The 18,570-nt window shown below is 43.7% G+C and overlaps 1 long non-coding RNA gene across 1 annotated transcript in view; it reads right to left on the reverse strand.

Annotated features, from left to right (window-relative positions):
• Positions 1–8,045: 8,045 nt before the first annotated feature.
• Positions 8,046–18,570, reverse strand: part of LOC132652804 (uncharacterized) — a 10,697-nt gene continuing 172 nt past the window's right edge. Inside the window, exons 1-3 of the long non-coding RNA XR_009590362.1 lie at positions 18,568–18,570; positions 16,880–17,162; positions 8,046–9,158 (exon numbers count right to left, since the gene is read on the reverse strand). The exon at positions 18,568–18,570 is cut by the window's right edge and continues 172 nt beyond it. This is a non-coding gene — a long non-coding RNA (uncharacterized LOC132652804). The remainder of the gene's footprint in view (positions 9,159–16,879; positions 17,163–18,567) is intronic.

Consider the following 18,570-nt stretch of genomic DNA (forward strand, 5'->3'; position numbering starts at 1 on the left):
TTAATATCTCTTTCTCCCCTCTTCACTCCCAATTCCAGCACCCGAACAGCAGGTAGAGGGGAAAGGTCAGTGGGGAGAGGTAGTTCTCCTTAGCTACTTCCTGCTGTTTAGGGTCATTGGGTTTCTTGGGGCCAAGTCCAAGCTTCACTGCAGGATATCTGACTTCACACTGTATCAAGAGCAACCAGGAACAGCAGGAGCAAGCCCCAGCGGCCTTCTTCTTGGAACACCCTTTCTATCTCTAGCGTTTATTCTCTGTCCAAAGTCCTCAGAACTAAACTATCTACTGCTGGCAGAGAGCCCCTCTCAGAGCCCAAAAATAGTTTGCTACTGTGGACAGTCTGAATCAGCCCCATATTCCACACCTGGGATTAAAACAAAAATGTGGAGCTGGAAAGATGGCTCAATGGTTAAGAGCACTGGCTGTTCTTCCAGAGGACCTGGGTTCACTTCCCAGCACCTCTATGGCAGGTCCCAACTGTCTATAACTCCAATTCCAGAAGATCCAGATCCAGTGACCTTACACAGACAGACGTGTATACCAAACACACACAAAAATTAAAAATGATTAAAACCATGTTGACAATAACAAGTTTTTAAAGATAACAAAACTTTCAACTACACCCCCCCCCTGCTTTAGTCTAAGAAAATGGCTTTTTTTTTATCTAGTATGAATGAGACTTGTTGCTCTCTTAGAAGGGATTATCAACAAACCAAATATTTTTTGGATTAACAGTTTCTTCTATAACCTGGTAACTCTCAGCTGCTCTTGTCTGAAATGTCTTGTACTTTTTGCTGCTGAGCCTCGGACTAGGACTCTAAAGCTGTTTCCTAAGGGCAAGAGCTATATCTCTCTTGGACTTGAATTCAACGAAACCTTTTGCCACAACATCTACAAGCTCAGGCTGCTTCGGTATTCTTGCTGAGAATCCAGTGTTGCCAGAAACGGCTCCCTCACTTCTCAGAGTTAACACACTGGCTGTTTTGTGCTCTGAGGCTTTTAGTGGCTTGGTCCCAATTTCTTTTCAAATTTATCACACTTGAAGCACTGAGTGAGCATTTTGATGATATCTAAGGCTTTTGGTGGCTCCTGGGAAAGCTGATGGTGGTAATCTCTTAACCTGAGCCTGCTCCTCTGGCAGCTCAGTCTGCTCAGGATTAACCCTTTCTCCTGAAATGGGCTGTTTCTCTTTGACCCTTTCACTTTGTGTGGCCTTCTGCTCCCTCTGGCTCCCAAGCCCACCCAGGGGCTTGAGAACTTGACATCAAAAGTGCACGAGCATGGCAAGGCAGCAGTTGTGCGTAACTCCCGGCTCTCCGTTACCAGGTCTGAACCCTTTTGCATTCCCTTTTCCAGCAGTGCTGTTTGCTGCTCAAGGGCTCTCATCTCTACCTGCAAACTCCAGTTGCATAGCCAACTCTGCAATCCTTTCAAAAAACACTAGAATGGAGTGACACTTCTGATTTTACTAGTTCATCTTTTTTTTTTTTTCGGTTCCTTATATCACTCCATATTCACTTACAACTTTTCAAAACAGTCATCTCCCAACCTTTTTTGAGATGCAATACAGGAGAAAGACTAAGCAAAAGCAGAAAATCGCCTGTGGAAACAGTGGGGGAGATCCCAGCAGCAGCAGCTGCAGTAAACCCTTTGCTCATATCCTAAAACCGTGTGTTTTTTCATACCCTGCTGTCTCCTTTATAGCATTAGAAACCTGATTTTTCATTCTAAGCCCTACATCCGGGCATCACTTGTAGTGTGTACTTTTTAAAGCTTTTATTTTAGCTTCTTACTCCTTTTCCTACTCTACCCCAGTTCCTTCCAACACCAGGTAGGAGAAAGGAGGTTAGTGGGGACAGGGGCCGGAGTTCCTGCTGTTTAGGGTCATTTTTTTTTTGTGGGGGGGGCAAGTCCAACCTCCTGTCAGGATATCTTCAATTTCTCAGCAAACTGCATCAAAAGCAACCAGCCTTCTTTCCTGGAGCCCCTTTCTCTCAGCTCTGGCATTTATTCTCTCTTCAGAGTCCTCAGGCTTAGACTATCTGCAGATGGGAAAGAGCCCCTCTCAGAGCCCACACAAGGCAAATACTTTGCTGCTGTGGACAGACTGAATCAGCCCCATATCCCACACTTGGGATTAAAACAAAAACATGTTTACAATAACATAACTGAGTTATGTGAAGACAAAACTTCCACAACACATGTGCCACTGTATCCAACAAAATTTTTTAAGTTAGTGGACTGTTTAAGGAAGTGGACTCTAGGCTTGTCTCTGTGAATGAGTTCTTGAACACTAGAATTAACCTGCCTGGTAGCTGCCACCTCTGGGAGATTTAAAGGTGAGGCTAAGAAAGGAAGCCACTATGGTACCAGTACCACAGCTGTTCCTCAGCCTACCCAGGTATCAGAAAAGCCTTGCAGAAAATCCAGATGTCTCTGCTGTGTGACTTCTCAGCGGAGTGAGCAGTAACAACTGATATTTCCAGACCTCAGCAGGGTCTGTTCTCTGTAGAGAATTGCTTCTGTAGGCATGTTCTGGGAAACGAACTTTGCCCTGAAGTACAGAAAGCTCGTTAGAAGTGGAACAGGAGAAGGGGGATGTCCAGATTTGCTACAGTGTTGAGACTTGTCAAACCATGCGCTAGAAATAAGGTAGATTGACTGGGGGCAGTTGTATGTCTCTTTAGTCCCAGGTACTTGGGGATCTTGGAAAAATACTTGAGCCTATACTTTTTAAGATCAGTCTCCCACAGCCTGGCAAGACCCTGAAAAACCAGCAGAGTTTGCTATGTGGTACTTTCCTTGCTGCTGTGATGAAATGCCTGACAAAATCTAAGGAGGGACTTCCTTTGGCTCGGTTTGAAGGTACAGTTTGTTATGGCAGGAGAGGTTCGAAACTGCCACCACAGTGAATAAGCAGAGGGCGAGGAGAACGGCTGCTCAACACCACCTTATTCAGTCATGGGGAGGGGCCCACCCGGAAGGGCCCCCCCCCAGTGAAGGTCAGTCATTAGCCCTCTGCTGAAACTCACCTTCCCAGACATTGCCAGAAGTGGTGTTTCCATGGCAATTGCAGTCAAGGTGACAATGAAGCTTCTTTTTTTGAAAGATTTATTTGTTCCTTTTATGTATATGAGTCTTCTATCTGCACGTACACCCATATGCTAGAAGAGGGCGTCAGATCATATTTTAGGCGGTTGTGAGCCACTGTGTGTTACCTGGGAATGGAACTCGGGGCCTCTGGAAGAGCAGTCAGTGCTCTTAACCTCAGCCCCGACAATGAAGATTAATCATGGCAACGGGGCCGTATAGAGGTGTGCCAGGGCGCTGGGTGAGGTGCACACTGGCGTCCCAGCATTTGGTAGAGGCATGAGAATTAGGAATCGCAGCTCCTCTTTGCCTTCATCATGAGTATAAGATCTCAAAAAAAAAAAAAAAAAAAAAAAAAAACCAAGGAAGTGGCCCAGCTCCAGGGTATATCTAACACTCCTCCCAGTACCATCATTTTATTCAGTAGCAAATGATACACATTATTATTTTGTGAAGTTTCTTATGTGTGTATTAAAACAAAAATGGGTATGTTAGGAGGAATTGTAAAATTTACTTTGATTTTTAGTTTAAAAGAGTAGAACTCAAAAAAGCCTAAAGAATTATTACTTTTCCTCAGAGCTGTGTGTACAGATTTTCAGACTGTACACACAGGAGCTATCCACAGAATGTTGAGTTTAAAGTTGCAGATTTTTACCCTGAAGATTGGGCCCTGCATTTTAGGTCAACTTGCCAAACACTTAAGATGAATGAATTTGCTCCATCAAAGACTTAGTCCTTGACTTCTGCCCCGGTCTTGGTTTCTGTACTCTCTAATGTTTCTATCAGTCCTCAGAACAGTTCGGTGTGGGGATCAGGGAGAAACTGAGGTACAAAGAGCTTAACACCTTGTCCAAGACTGCTCATGCCATGATAGAACGAGGATTCAGATTGGAGCAGTCCTGTGCCCTGGGCCTGCTTGGTGCATTCTTTTCAGCACTGGTCTTGGGTTCTTAGGACTTAAAATTAATTAAGGGAAAAATGGGACTCAACCATATGCTGTGAGGAAGGCTTACTGGCCCTGTGGGTTTCCCTAACTAGTCTCAAGGCTGATAAGTTCACACTAATTTAACATTTGTCAGCTTTGTCCACCTCCAAGTTCCAGTTATGTGCATACGTGCACACACATGCACACAGAAGCCAAAGGAGAACTTTGAGTGTCCTCCTTCATTGCTCTTCACCTTAGTTTTGAGAGAGGGTCTCATTGACCGAGGAGCTCACTGTTTCAGGCTGGCCAGCCAGGGAGTTCCTGCCTGCCCCTCAGTGTTTGGGTTATAGGCGTTGTTAGACCAGGATTGACAGCAGTGTGAAAATGGAAGAGGAGACTGACCTCTTCAGAAGCAGATTGTCTTGAACAATGTAGGGCAGCAGGGGCTTTGGGGTGTCTTAGAAGGCAGAAGGGGGAACTTAGGGGACGGAGGATTCCACCTGCAGACCTGTCCCCCTGCAGGCTCAAGGTGCAGAGGTGTGTTGATCTTGTCAGAAGCTTCACAGGTCCTAACAGCCTGAAGGCGTGGTCAGTCAAGTTTCTCAGCCCAGCTGGGGCTTTTAGGTCATTAGCCCTGCAGGAGTACATACCCATGCTTGCCTTACATGGGTCCCTAGGCCTTCGTGCTTACCTACTGAGCCGTCTCTCCAGGCCCTCCCACATTTTTATTAAGTGCCTACGGTATAAATCTCATGTTTTAATGTACACCTGCACTGTATAGTCACCACCACAACCAAGCTAAGTAATGTGTCCACCACGCCTCACAGTTACCTCCTGACCTGGTGGCTTAAAGGCCTAGCAAGCTTTTGTTCTTGTCACCAGCAACCACGTTCCCTGGAACGAACTCCAGAAGTTCAAAGCCAGATAATGTTCACACTGAGGTTGTGGCTCTATTAGCGTTCCTGTCTTGTTCAAACTGACCAACCCTAAGCTAGATGAGGAAGATCCCGCAAAGACCCTCAAAACCCCAGCCCTCTTGGATATCAGCTCCTGCGGGTTCTCTAGGACCTGATCTGTGCCTTGCTGTGCTGCGTTTCTCCTCAACCCTGATGAAAGCCTTTCTTTACTGGCTGATTCTGTCTGCAGTGCCTTAAGAGTTTTCCTACTATCTCTCTCAAGATTCTTTTCCCCTGCCTTTTAATTCTTTAGCACAGAAACCAAATCCTATCAAGAACCCTAGGTGTAACAGCTTTGTAAGTCTGCCTGCTTTTCTGAATTGCCCAGAGAAGCCTAACTTCCCTTTTATCTGTTCTAAGCATGATTTCCCTACTACTTAGGACTTCCTTGCTCTTTCTCCAGTGCCTCCCTCCCACCATGCTACTGCTAGTCCACTGTGCAGCTGACCTCCATGCTGACCACACCCAAAGTGGCATGGCTTTGATGTCCTCCTCCCCCACTGTCCTCTGAGAAAGCCGCTGAGATTTGCAGCTTGCTGCCTTCGGTGTTGTCTTTTAGACAGTAGTAAAGGGGTCTTCAAGCTTGAGCTTCTGTTTGAGTCCATTCTTAAATTATTTTATTAATGAGACTAAGAGCCCCAAGAAGGGACTATTTCCATGGTATCATCTGCTAAACATGAAGGTATCCACCCCCCACCCCAGATTTCTAGTAACAGGAGCAATTCAGGGTGTTGTATGTCTAAGGGTGGCTGGCTAAAATATGGACTGTGTAAGGAATCAAGTGGGGTACAGGGAAATGGAAGCCCTGAAGACAAAGAACAGCTTCAGAAAGTCAGAGTCTGAAGGAGATTGGGAGGAGGTAGGAAGAGAGAGAATTTCAGAGTTTGAAACATTGGCTATGAGAACACTTGTTCCCAACAGTTTGATTTGTGGCATAACACAGCAATGTTTGATTTGTGGCATAATATGGTGATGGTTCTCATCAGAGTAGAGAAGGTCAGAGAGCCAATACCAGATTTCTGGGTCATCCACTCTACACATTATCCAGGAAGATGACAGGCAGTGTGATCAAGTGCAAGTTGAAAGTCAGCCTGCTGGAAGGAAGGGTGAACTACAAAATGTTTTCTTTATTCCTACTGTCCCCGTCTTTCACGCTGATTGGATCTGACTCAATGCGGTGAGGCTTGGAGGAAGGATTTGCTGGGCTCATTCCTTACTCTGCTGGAGGGAGGAGATGGACTGGGTGACTGGAGAAGCTGAAAGGATCGTGAGACATGGATGTGCTCCAGTTGGTTGTGAATCACTTTGCAGTGGGAGTTCAGTTTGAAGTTTTTGTTTTCCCATCCGAGTTTATGGAAACCAATAAAACATACTTTAAAAGAGATAGATAAAACATACTTTAAAAGAGATAGACGAGAGCTGAGGGGATGGCTCAGTGCACGAAGGTGCTTGCTGCCCCATGATGCAAAGATGGCCTGAGCTTGAGGTCTGGAACCCACTTACAGGTGGAAGGACAGAACCAACTCCACAAAGCTGTCTTCTGACCTCCATGTGTGAGGCGTGCCCGCCCTCATCATACACACAGACACACGTGGGCACACAGATACACAATTTACTACAGATCAGAAAAACCGAGGATTTGTGGCAACTCCCCTCAGTCTCTTTGCTAAGACTTCAAAGTGGTTGAGTCTGCATAGCAAGAAGAACTCATTGCTTTGGAGGCTCAGGGACCTTGTTCTATATTTGATTTTATTTATTAGTGTGAGGGGCATTCCACAGCATACATGTGGGGCTCAAAGGACAGCTTTTGGGTGTGGGTTCTCTCCTGCCTTGTCAGGGGAGTCAGGGGCTGTCATTTCTTCTGTGTACTCCAAGCCAGCCAGTGCCCCATCTTTGAGCTGCCGTGCAATTCTTCCATCTTCATCTCCCATCTCAACTAGGGGTGTTAGGATTATGGGTGTGAGCCACCGCAACTGACTTATTATGGGTTCCAGAGATTGAACTTAAATCCTCAGACTTAGGCAGCAACTATTTTTATACACTCAGCCCTGATCTGTTTTTTCCTTAGGCAAAATTGATCTCTTTCCCTCAAAATAATTCCCAGAAGTTAGCATGAAGGAATCTGTTTTTTTTTTTTAAGCACCTTATTAATTTTGTATTGTACTCAGAATTTCAGAATATAGTTTCTCCCTTGGCTCTTATATGTCTTGGTTCCTGTCCTTGGAGTCCAAAGTCACAAGCCTTTGATTTTATTTAAGCCAACTTGAATTTTTTTTTTTTTTTTTGGATGTAGGCAGCTCAGAAATCTGTGTTTTTAAGGGGAAGCAAGGCTGAGAAGATGGCTCAGTGTGTAAAGTCCGTGCCATGTAAGCATGAGGACCAAAATTTACATCTCCAGAATTACAGAAAAGCTGGGCGGCCACCTACAACTCCAGTGTTTGGGAGGTAGAGAAAGGGGATCTCCGAAGCAAACTAGCTAGCTCCAGGTTCAGCAGGAGACCCCAGCTCAATAAATAAAATGGAGTGCAATCAGAAAGCACCCCATGTCAGCTTCGGGTCCCCGTGTTTGTACGGGCATACATGTGCCAACACACACATGCATTTGCCAGGAAAAAAAAAGCAAGATACAAAAGGCTACTCACAATATGATCCCATTTTAACAAGAAAGATGGGAGGAGGATACGGGAGAGATGGTTCAGTGGTTAAGAACATTGGCTGTTCTTCCAGAGGACGGAGTTTACAGCTGTTTGTACCTCCAGCTCCAAGAAATCTAATGCTTCTGCTTTGTACAGGCACCTACCCTAATAGGCATATAACCACATGCATACACACATATCTGCATATATGTATATATATATATAATTAAAAAATCTTTAAAAAGGAAATATGTAGCTAGGTTATCTTGTATCCTTATATAAATACATCACTCTTGGAGTGTGTACGTGTGTGTGTGTGTGTGTGTCTGCACAGTGCAAACACACAGTGAATTATCTTAGTTAGGGTTTCAATTACTGTGATGAAATAGCATGACCAAAAAGCAAGTTGAGAATGAAAGGGTTTATTTGGCTTACACGTTCACATCTCTGATCATCACCAAAGGAAGCTAGAACAGGGCAGGATCCTGGAGGCAGGAGCTGATGCAGAGGCCATGGAGAGGTCCTGCTTACTGGCTCGCTTTACATGGTTTTCTCAGCCTGCTTTCTTACAGAACTCAGGACCACCAACACGGGATTGGCATCACCCACAGTGGGCTGGGCCCTCCCCCACTGATGACTAACAGAAAAATGCCTTACAGCTGCATCTCATGGAGGCATGTTCTCAAAGGAGGCTCCTTCCTCTCTGATGACTCTAGCTAGTGTCAAGCTGACACACAGCCAGCCAGTACAAGGGCCCGAAAGACTCAGCTTCAGAAGGTCATGAGAAGAAGACAGTGAAAGAGTTAAGTCGCCTGGAGAGACGGCTGAGTGAGAGGCTATACTGCTTTGGGAGGAGCAGAGATGGGTTCCCAGCACCCAAGTCAAGCAGCTCACAACTTGTGATAAGTCTAGCTCCAGCAGGACCTGACGGCTCTGGCCTCTGCAGACGCCTGCACTCGCACACTGTGCACACAGATACAGACACATACACATGGTTAAACAGTCCTTTACACAATCACTTCTAATGCTTCTTCCTTGGTGGCCTGACACAAAACCCTTGTGCTCTGTAGAGCGGGTATAGACAGAAAGTTGAGAGCTTCACTCTGTCCACCCTCCCTCAAGCCTTTCCGTTTCACACTTTCTCATGTCTTGTAGATACCTAAAGTTTCTGTTCCTGTGTTTCTTGCTTTGTCCTTTCACATCCCTGCCTTTTTTTTTTTTTTTTCTCCTCTGAAGTGCGTAGTTCCAGGTCCTTTGGTTATAAGCCTTCCCAGTAGTTCTCACCCTGTGAGTTGAGGAGTCACGTATCAGATATCCTGCGCATCAAGTATTTACATTATGTTCATAACAGTAACAAAATTACAGTTAGGAGTTAGCGATGAAAATAATTTTACAGTTGGGGTCACCGTAACGTGAAGGATTGTATTAAAGGGTCTCAGCAGCGGGAAGGTTGAGAACCACTGCTCTATATTGAGGTCTTCAGCTCTTTACTTCTCACTCTCCTTCATTTGCATTTATCCCGTCTGATAAGCCGATGGGGAGGTGGGGGGCTGTAGATGGAAAATGATTGGGGTACATATGTCAGAGGAGGAAGGAAACTGAATACTCCCACAGTGATAATTTTTGTTTCTGTTACACATGAAAAAATTCTGAAGAGTTTAAGAAATAGAACCTCAGGGATGGCTGAGTGGGTCAGAGGTAGCAGCTTATTCTGCTTTCTTTGCCTGAACAGTTATTTTGTAACTTCTGTATATAGATTTTAGAGCTAAATGCATTTTTATAAGTAGATACAATTAATAGATGTGTATTTTTAACATAATGAAAAATATACTTTTTAGTTATCTAGATATAAATTATGTGTGTTTGTTTGTTTTCAAGACACACACAAGGTTTCTCTGTGTAGCCTTGGCTGTCCTGGACTTGCTTTGCAGACCAGGCTGGCCTTGAACTCACAAAGGTCTGCTTCCTTAAGTTGGGGGAATAATAGGGGTGCACCACCGTGCCTGGCTCATGTGTATTTTTTCTTAAACACACTTTCTGATTTTATTTTTAACAGGTACATGGTGATTATACATATTTATGAAGTGCAAAATGAAATATTTCAATATACACATGCTAGGCCAGGGTAAATTATCTCTGTTTTATTTTATTTCACTCCAGGCTGCTTCATATCAAATGTCAGCTAATTGGGCTGGTGTCTGCGAAGACATAGTATTTCTAGGCAATGCATCATCTCCTTTTCAGTCTTCCTTTGAGACTATAGCAGGGAGGGAGGCAGGCCCCAAGGGTCTAAGATGTCCTGGCCTGCATTAGTAGGTTATAAGTGTTACTCGATTCCAGGTAGAATTGATGGGGGATGGGGTGCGTGTGGAGGGTATGGGGTATGGGGGGGCAATAGTACACACCTACACAATTTGACAAAATTTCTCAATGTCAGAAAACAATCTCATGTTTCTAGATAGGAGGGGGGAAAAAAGGATAGTGGGCTCATAGCTGTAGGACTAAGAGAGCCAGGAAGTAACTCAAAAGTCGTTTCCAATGAAGGCCTCCCAGTGGGAATGAGAGAAATATAGAGATTCTAAGAGTGGTCACACACGCCTGCACATCTGAAGAAAGGATTAAAGGTCCCTGACCAAGTAGCAAATTATGACAAAGGAGATTTAAGGAGAGCTGGGTGGTGGCACACGCCTGCAGTCCCAGCAACTCTGGGAGGAAGAGGCAGGCGGATTGCTGAATTCAAGGCCAGTCTGGTCTACAAACTGAGTCCAGGACAGCCACACAGAGAAACCCTCTATCAGAAAGAGAGAAAGAGCGAGCAAGAGAGAGAGGTACAAAGGTAAAGAATGAATAAGGAACAAGACTTGGATTTAGTGTGTGTTTGTGTGTTTACATACATGTAAACACATTTGTATACATATGTAAGTACACGTTTACACACATTATATGTGATGTATTTTACATGGATGATGATCATAGAATGACTGAAAGTACATAGTACACACGTTACATAAAAAGATAATTGAGACTTAAGGAGAACCTGGGGGTAAAAGTTGTAGAATTTCTTAGCAAAATTCAAGATGTAGAGATAATGAAAAGGTGTTTAAGAAAAGAACATTCTGTCAGGGAATAGTGGTACACATCTTTGATTCCAGCGATCAGGAGGCAGAGGCAGGTGGATCTCTGTGAGTTCAAGGTCAGCCTTTTCTACATTAGTGAGTTAGTTTCAGTTAGAGCCAGGGTTACATAGTGAGGCCCTATCTTGAAAAAAACAAAACAACAACAACCATTCTAAGGGGCTGGCTGAGAGACCTTGCTATGTAATCACTAAGGCCTAGGTTTGGATCCCAGTACTCAGCATTCTTAACCGTTGAGGCATCTCCCTAGCCCCTCAGGTAATATTTCTTCAAGAACATGTATTGCAGTAATTAATGTAACAAGAACTGGAGACAAGGGAGGTCTTTGAGTGGGCTGTGTGGTAGTCATACAATTAAATGTTGTACAGCCACTTGAAATTCCATTCCATTTATCTGCTGCCATGTAATAAAGTTCCCCATAATTTACTGTCAAAAATAAAAATTTTATTATGTTCATGGATTCTGTGTGTCTGGAGTTTGGATAATAAACAAGGCTACAAGCACAGTGGGAGTAGTTTGTCTGTATTCATTGTGACTGAGGCCTCGTGGGAAGGTTCTAGAATCGCCTAAAGAATCACATATCAGAAAGTCTAGCTGTTGACCCAAGACCTCAGCTCAAGCCATCTTCTAGGATTCCTATACCTGGGTGCCAGTGTAGCCAGGGTTCCCTCACATCAGCATATCTGGAAGAAGGGGTGAGAAGGTGGTAGAAAGGTCTTGTCTAACATGGTCATACAGTTCTGCCACATTCTGTCTGCAAGGATGAGGACTGATCCTCCCAGGTACCAGAAGAGGGGACCTAGATTCCACGTGTTTACTGGAATGTTTCTGGTTCTTGAAGGACATGGAACAGGGTACATGGTGATTGTGTCCGGACACAGGCTCTACTGCAGGTCTGGACCAATTCACTTGAGGACATTTCATAGTGCATTAGTGTTAGGTAAACAGTCACAGAAAGGTCTAAAAAAAATGCACCTAAATTTGTAAAACAATCAATGGCAACTCTGATAAATATGTGTACCGTGACTTTAAAAAAGGGAGCAGAAGGTCTGTAGAGGTAAAAGACAGGTAGGTAATGTGGGCTAAGGGTAGCATCTAAGTGAGAGGACAGCATGGGGAGACAGCTCTAGTTATAGAGCTTCTGAATGGCCATACCTAGAATTGTGGGAAGGAGGGGAGAAAGAGGGAGAGGAAGAGGGGGAGGAGGAAGAAAAGTAATAGTAGTAAAGGCCTTTAAAAAGGTATCAGAAGTCCTTTCAAACTTCATGATAAATATCTGTGTATGTGTGAGCATGCCTGTCCATACTGTGTATTCAGAGGAGAGTGTTGGGTATGGAGGTCAGAGGATACTGTTCAGGAGTCCCTTCTCTTTTTCTACCATGGGATCATGAGTTTTTAGGCTTTAGTGACAAACTGTAGGCATAAGTTATTGTGTAATTAAAATGCTGATCTCTTTTTTTTTTATTTAGGACCATGTATGGATATAACCTAGAACCCCTGCTTGGATGTAGCGCATGGTAGCTCAGTATCCAAGTGGGTTCCCTAGTAAGGGGAACAGGAACTGTCTCTGACATGAACTCAATGGCTGCCTCTTTGATCACCTACCCCTTCCTCCGAGGGAGGAGCAGCCTTGCTAGGCCGTAGAGGAGGACATTGCAGCCACTCTTGAAGAAACCTGATAAGCTGGGGTCAGATGGAAGGGGAGGAGGACCTCCCCTATCAGTGGACTTGGAAAGGGGCAGGGAGGAGATGAGGAAGGAAGGGTGGGATTGGGAGGGAGTGAGGGAGTGGGCTACAGCTGGGATACAAAGTTAAGAAACTGTAACTAATATTAAAAAAATTAATTAAGAAAAGAAGAAAGATTTATTTATTTATTATTTATACAGCATTCTGCCTGCAGGTGTGCCTACAGACCAGAAGAGGGCACCAGATCTCATTATAGATGGTTATGAGCCACCATGTGGTTTCTGAGAATTGAAATCAGGACTTTTGGAAGAAGAGCCAGTACTCTTAACCGCTGAGCCATCTCTCCAGCCCTCAAATACTAATTCCTGTACGACCAATATCCTTGTTCTGAGGATCTTCTATCTCAGTGTTGTATAAACTCTGCTCCCCAATTGTCCTCTGATTTGTCAATAAAGCAGCATACAGCCAATTGCTGAGCAGGGGAGAGAATAGGACTGGACTACCTGCCAGCCTGGGGAGGAAGAGTTAGAAGAGGAAGTAGGGACTCAGCCATAGGCAGATGTCCATGAGGGACTTGGAGAGAGAGAGAGAGAGAGAAAAGAGAGAGAGAGAGAGAGAGAGAGAGAGAGAGCTCAGCAAGAAAAGTTACAAAGTGCAAATATTTCTGGGATACATGCTGGGAGGAAGCCAAAATTAGTTTAGAGGGTTAAGAATAGAGTTAAAACTGCTCGGTTCTTGTGCTGTGAAACTTGTTAAAATAATATAATAGAGTTTCACCTGTGGAAATCCTAACAGCGTTTAGAATGTTATCTGAAATGAGGGCAGTTTAATGCAGTGCTGTGTACTCACTGGGGAGCTTGGGCTGCCCGGCTGCTAAATACCTGACTACCACCCTAGTACTTTGCCCAGCTTTAATTGTCTCCTCTTCCATCCTTTTTCATTTCCTTTCTTCTTTTCGCATTTCTTCTTTCCTTCCTCCAGAAACAAGGACAAGAAATACAAAGCACAGTCTTGTGATTTTGAGCCATCAGCATTTCTTCACTTATTTATGATTACAAAAGTAATAAATGATTGTGGGAGAAAACACTGAAAAATAGGAAAGTCCCAGGAAATTGGGTGTGGCGGTGCGCAACTATAATCCCTGCGCTTGAGAACCTGAAGCAGGAGGATCTGCAGTTCAAGGCAGCCTGAGCGAGAATCTGTTTGCCACACCAAACCAAATAATATCTCCCCCACTGCTCCAAAAAGACAGGGAATGACAAATGTTGGAGAGGTTGAGGGAAAGGGAAGTCCTTGTACATCACTAGTGAGACTGTAGATCTGCCCAATCATTATGGAAAACAGTTGTAGGCATCAAAAGAAAAGTAAAATGTTATCCCCAGCCATCCCTCTCTCTTCTGGGCATCTTCCCAAAGTTAATGAGATCACGACTTTGCAAAGACACCTGCACTCCCGTCTTCACTGTGGCACGGCTAACATATGGAAATGATCTCAATGTCCATCGGCAAATGGGAAAAAGAAATTGTAAATATACAATGGAATACTATGCAGTGTTCTAAAAAGAGGAGTGCTTGCTTTGTCTTAACATGGGCGAACCTGGAAGCCGTTCTGCTGCTAAGTGAAACAGAGCAGACCTGGAAAGAAAAACATTGTAGCATCTCTGTGTGTGTGTGTGTGTGTGTGTGTGTGTGTGTGTGTGTGTGTGTGGTGAAGTGAGATCTATAGAGACAGAGAATACAACAGTGTTGTCATGGATTGGGTACTGGGAGGAAAAGGAGGAATATAGGCCAAAGGGTACAAACCACGGAAATATAGATGAGCCTTACAAGCTATTGTGTAGCATGAGTCTGTGATTAACAGCACTGTACTGTTATCAGAATACAACAGTCCCCAATCAGTGAGTAATGTTTTGCTTCATCATATTTCTGTGAATCTGAAGTGTCTGATTTTTAATAGTATAATTAAATGTGCAGTTGTCTTTATTTTTGCAAAGAGGATCAAGTAGTATATATAAATATTGTTTTGTGTGTGTGTGTGTGTGTGTGTGAGTGTGATGTACATGTAGGTGGGCGCACTCAGAAGTCAGAGGAAAAATTTGTAGAGACAGTTCTCTCCTTCCACCTTTACATGGTTTCTGGGTATCAAACTTAGGTTATCAGGCTTGTGTGGTAAGGGCCTTAACTGCTGGGCCATCTCACTTCCTCTAACTGGTCCTTTCTGATATTTGTGAAAGTGATAATAATGGTTACAATTTTTTTTTCCCTGAGACATGGTTTCTCTGTGTAGCCCTGGCTGTCCAGGAACTCACTCTGTAGACCAGGCTGACCTCAAACTCAGAGATCCACCTGCCTCTTCTTCCCAAGTATTGGGATTACAGTGGTGAGCCACCACTGCCTGGCACAAACATTTTTTTTTAATTGCTAAAAAATCATACTGATTCAAGTTTTCATCATTGATAATGTGATGAACATCTGTCATTATTTTTCAGAACTGATTCTTATACTTTTTTTTAGATTTATATCTCCTTTTCCTTGTTTGGATCATTGTTCAGCATCTAAGCAATGAGAGCGTGTAGTTCTGAACACATATCCCAGGTGAATCTGAAAACATGACTTTCTCTCCTCTAACTCTGGTTAAGGATGGAAGAACTCATCAATGAATGACCACAGTAACTTGTAGAAAACCTGGGAGGGGAACTGTCATAAAAGACCTGAGTATCAAGACTTCTCCTTTTTTTCCACAGACTAAAAAAAAAATTTTTTTGAGTTCTTTGTGCTAGGCTTACATCTAAACACCTCCTTCCACGCAGATGCTACTTTGGGCTTCTGCCACAGGCCACAGGGCAGGCTGGCACTCTCCAGAAGAAGGAGACTGGGCAGTTTCTAGCTGAGCAGTACTTGGTGTTGAGAGCCTTGCTTCTTAGGCAGGTTGGTTGGTTATGGAAGGAGACAAACTGTGTGTGTGTAGGGGGAATTTGGGGAGATGGGATAGAAGGGTGCAGAGCAAGGCAAGGGAAGGAAGGAAGGAAGGCACAGGCATTCCTTTGTTGCTTTGTTTTTTAAGACTTCCTGTTCAATGCTCTGTGCAAGGCTCATTGTGGGAATATATTCTCTCTCTCTCTTCATCTCTCTCTCTTTCTTTCTCCCTCCCTCCCGCCCTTCCTCACTCTGTGTGTGCAGGCCAGAGAACAACCTCCTGTATCATTCCTCATATGCTGTCCACCTTGTTTTTTGGTTGGTTGGTTGGTTTTGTTTTGAGACAGGGTTTCTCACTGGTTTAGAGCTTGCTAAGTAGGCTAGGCTGGCTGGCCAGTGAGCCCCCAGGGATCCTCCTGTCTCTGTCTCCCCAACACTGGGGTTACAAGCACATACCACAATGCCTGGCTTTTGTTGTTCTCTGCTTTTTTATTTTTTATTTTTTGAAACAGGGTCTGATTATGTCATTCTGGCTGTACAGAAGCTCACTGCATTGACCAGGATGGCCTTGAGCTCACAGTGATACATCCATCTGTCTGTGCCTTCTGAGTACTAGGATTAAAGGTGTGTGAGGCAATGCTAGACTTTTTTTTTTTACATAGGTTCTGAATACCAAATTTGGATCTTTGTGTGCTTGCACCATCAGCAGTTTATTGACGGAATTCTCCCCAGTTTTATGTGCTGGACAAATGCTTGCACTTTCTATCACTGAGTTCTCTTTGCCAAGGCTAGGAGAGGGTTCTGTTAGGTTGTGCTTTGCTCTGTCTAATTTCCTCTGGCATCTCATATGAGAGGTTTGGATGAGAGAGCAGCTGCACTTTAAAAGCTTTTACATGGTGTGTTTGCTAGGATCAATTTGTCCTTTGAAGTTCAAATCAAATTGCCTCAAATAAACGTGTTTACAATTAAATAAGAGGAAGGGAAAAGAGAAAGGTTAAATACTTATAACAATGTTTAACTTATAAAATGATGATACAAAGCATAATTCAAAGTGATGTGGAGGTGAATTCAGAAATAAGTACAACTATTGGACATGGTAGCAGGCCTAATCTCAGATACTCAGGAGCCTGAGGCAGAAGGATCACCATTTTGAGGCCCGGGTTATGTGATGATTTAAACCTAGCCTCCATAACTTTGGGGAGACTCTGACAAGATCCAAAAAACAAACAAGCAAACAAACAAAAGCTGAAAAAAGCCTATCTCAAAAAAAAAAAAAAAAAAAAACCTAAAACTAAAACTAAAAAGCCAAAACCTTCTGACTTTCTGTACTAGAAAGGTCCAACTCTCTGCAAGAGCTTGAAGAACTGTGAGAGGAATTCGTGGTTCTGAGAACAGCACGTGCTTTTCTGATGACTTTCAGTGATTGTTACCATGACCCATTTTCGCATCATGAAAAGGATGAACAATCTCCCTGTGCTACTGTGCTCCATGAAGACCAAGCTTTGGGGTAACAGCATTAAGTCATCCAAGACTAACCTCAGCCCTGTAGTGGTCATCTGGGGCTTCCTGAGGCCTTGTAACAGGAACAACAGCAGATCTATGTGAGGTGGGACCAGATGGGTTTGCCCAGTTGCTGTTTGGGAGCTGCAGCATGGCAAGCCTCATGATGAAGACCCAGAATCCTTTGCTTGCCGTCTTCTATTTGCTTGTAGTCTGTTAAGTGTCTGCAGGTGGCACTTCAGCTTGATTTCCTGTGTGGGTACTCTGCCCTTCTTGTCTGCAGCTTTCAGTCTCTGTCTTCAGTTGGGGAGTTTCATTTCTATCAAGATAAGCAGATGATAGAAGCTTAAGGCCAGTTGTAAGGCTTGTGTGCATGAGTGAAGGAATCATTTATGGGTGATTTAAATACAAAAACATTTTGGAAAAGTGTCATTAAAATCAGGAAAATAGTGGCCAGAATAGTAGCTACTATTTATTAAAATATTGAGTTGCAAAGAAGGTGGCTGGTTTGCACTAATTCATTAATCCTGTCAATAACATATTAGTTAAAAAAAAAGGCATATAAATAAAACCAACTTCCTTGGTTTCACAGGAATGCTTCTCATACACAATTCAATTCAAGTATTAAACTGTTTTTACAAGTATAATATTTCATAAAGCGAAAAGGTGAGTTGACATCAAGGTAGACCAGATAAATGAATTCAACTTTCCCACCATGGGATACCACACAACTCAAGGGATATGACTATTTAGTTTTCCAGAGCTGGGAAGATATCTGCACTGCACCAATTGGTTAAAATAAAATAAAAGCAAACTGCAAAACAATGTATGTTGTATGACTCTCTCTCTCTAGAATAAAGAAAACACGGTGTGCAAAAACAGACATGGCATGGCTGTTGGGTCTCCACTGCTTTGTTCTCACAACTCTTAAATATGATTGTGGCTTTCATTTCATGACCCAAGGTATTTGCTCAAACTTGACCACCAAAAAAGAATGGCAGGAAGGGGAGAACACTTGTTCTTGTTGGAGACACTCCTAGCAGTTGCTTCGTGGAGGGCAAGGGAGGTGACTAAGGGTGGAGGAGGTGTGTGTGTCCCTTACTATTTTAATTCCAGACCTGTGTCATGTGAGAGCTTCATCCTGAGTTCTGTACACTCAGTTAAAAATTAGGTTCTATAGCTCAGGAAAGGGAGCTAAGCACGTGTCTGAGAGGGTGGATAATATCTTCTCAAATTGCGCATTGGATGAGGCATTGTTTTGCTATGATTAATTTTTTGATCGTCTGTCTACTGTGTTTAATATTCACAATTAAAAATAGGGAAGTGCAGCTGGTGCTTGGAACAGTGCTGAGGCATCACAGTGTCAGGAGCAGCTTTCACCCCTGTGCACCTTCTGTGTTGTCCCATAAGGCCGCTTTGATGTTGGAGATGTTGTCAGCGCCCTCAAGAGCTCTCACCATCATGCTGTTGCTCACAGCTTTGCAGAGTGCGTCAAGTCAATCTTTGGCATCTAAGTCTGTAAGACGGAATAAGTTCAAAAGTGTTCCTTGCTCGGCTTTCAGTAATTCTTGTTCCTACAGGGAATATTCTCCGTTCACTCTCCTATGCTTCCATCACCCCAGAAGGCCGGGTCATCCTTGTGGTGGGGGCTTTCCTGAACTGCTTGTTCCTCAATATTGCCGCATTAATATTTGGTAGAGAAACTGGGTCATCATCTCTTTTACCTT

Source organism: Meriones unguiculatus, chromosome 3 (assembly GCF_030254825.1).
Source record: "Meriones unguiculatus strain TT.TT164.6M chromosome 3, Bangor_MerUng_6.1, whole genome shotgun sequence".
Lineage (NCBI taxonomy): Eukaryota > Metazoa > Chordata > Mammalia > Rodentia > Muridae > Meriones > Meriones unguiculatus.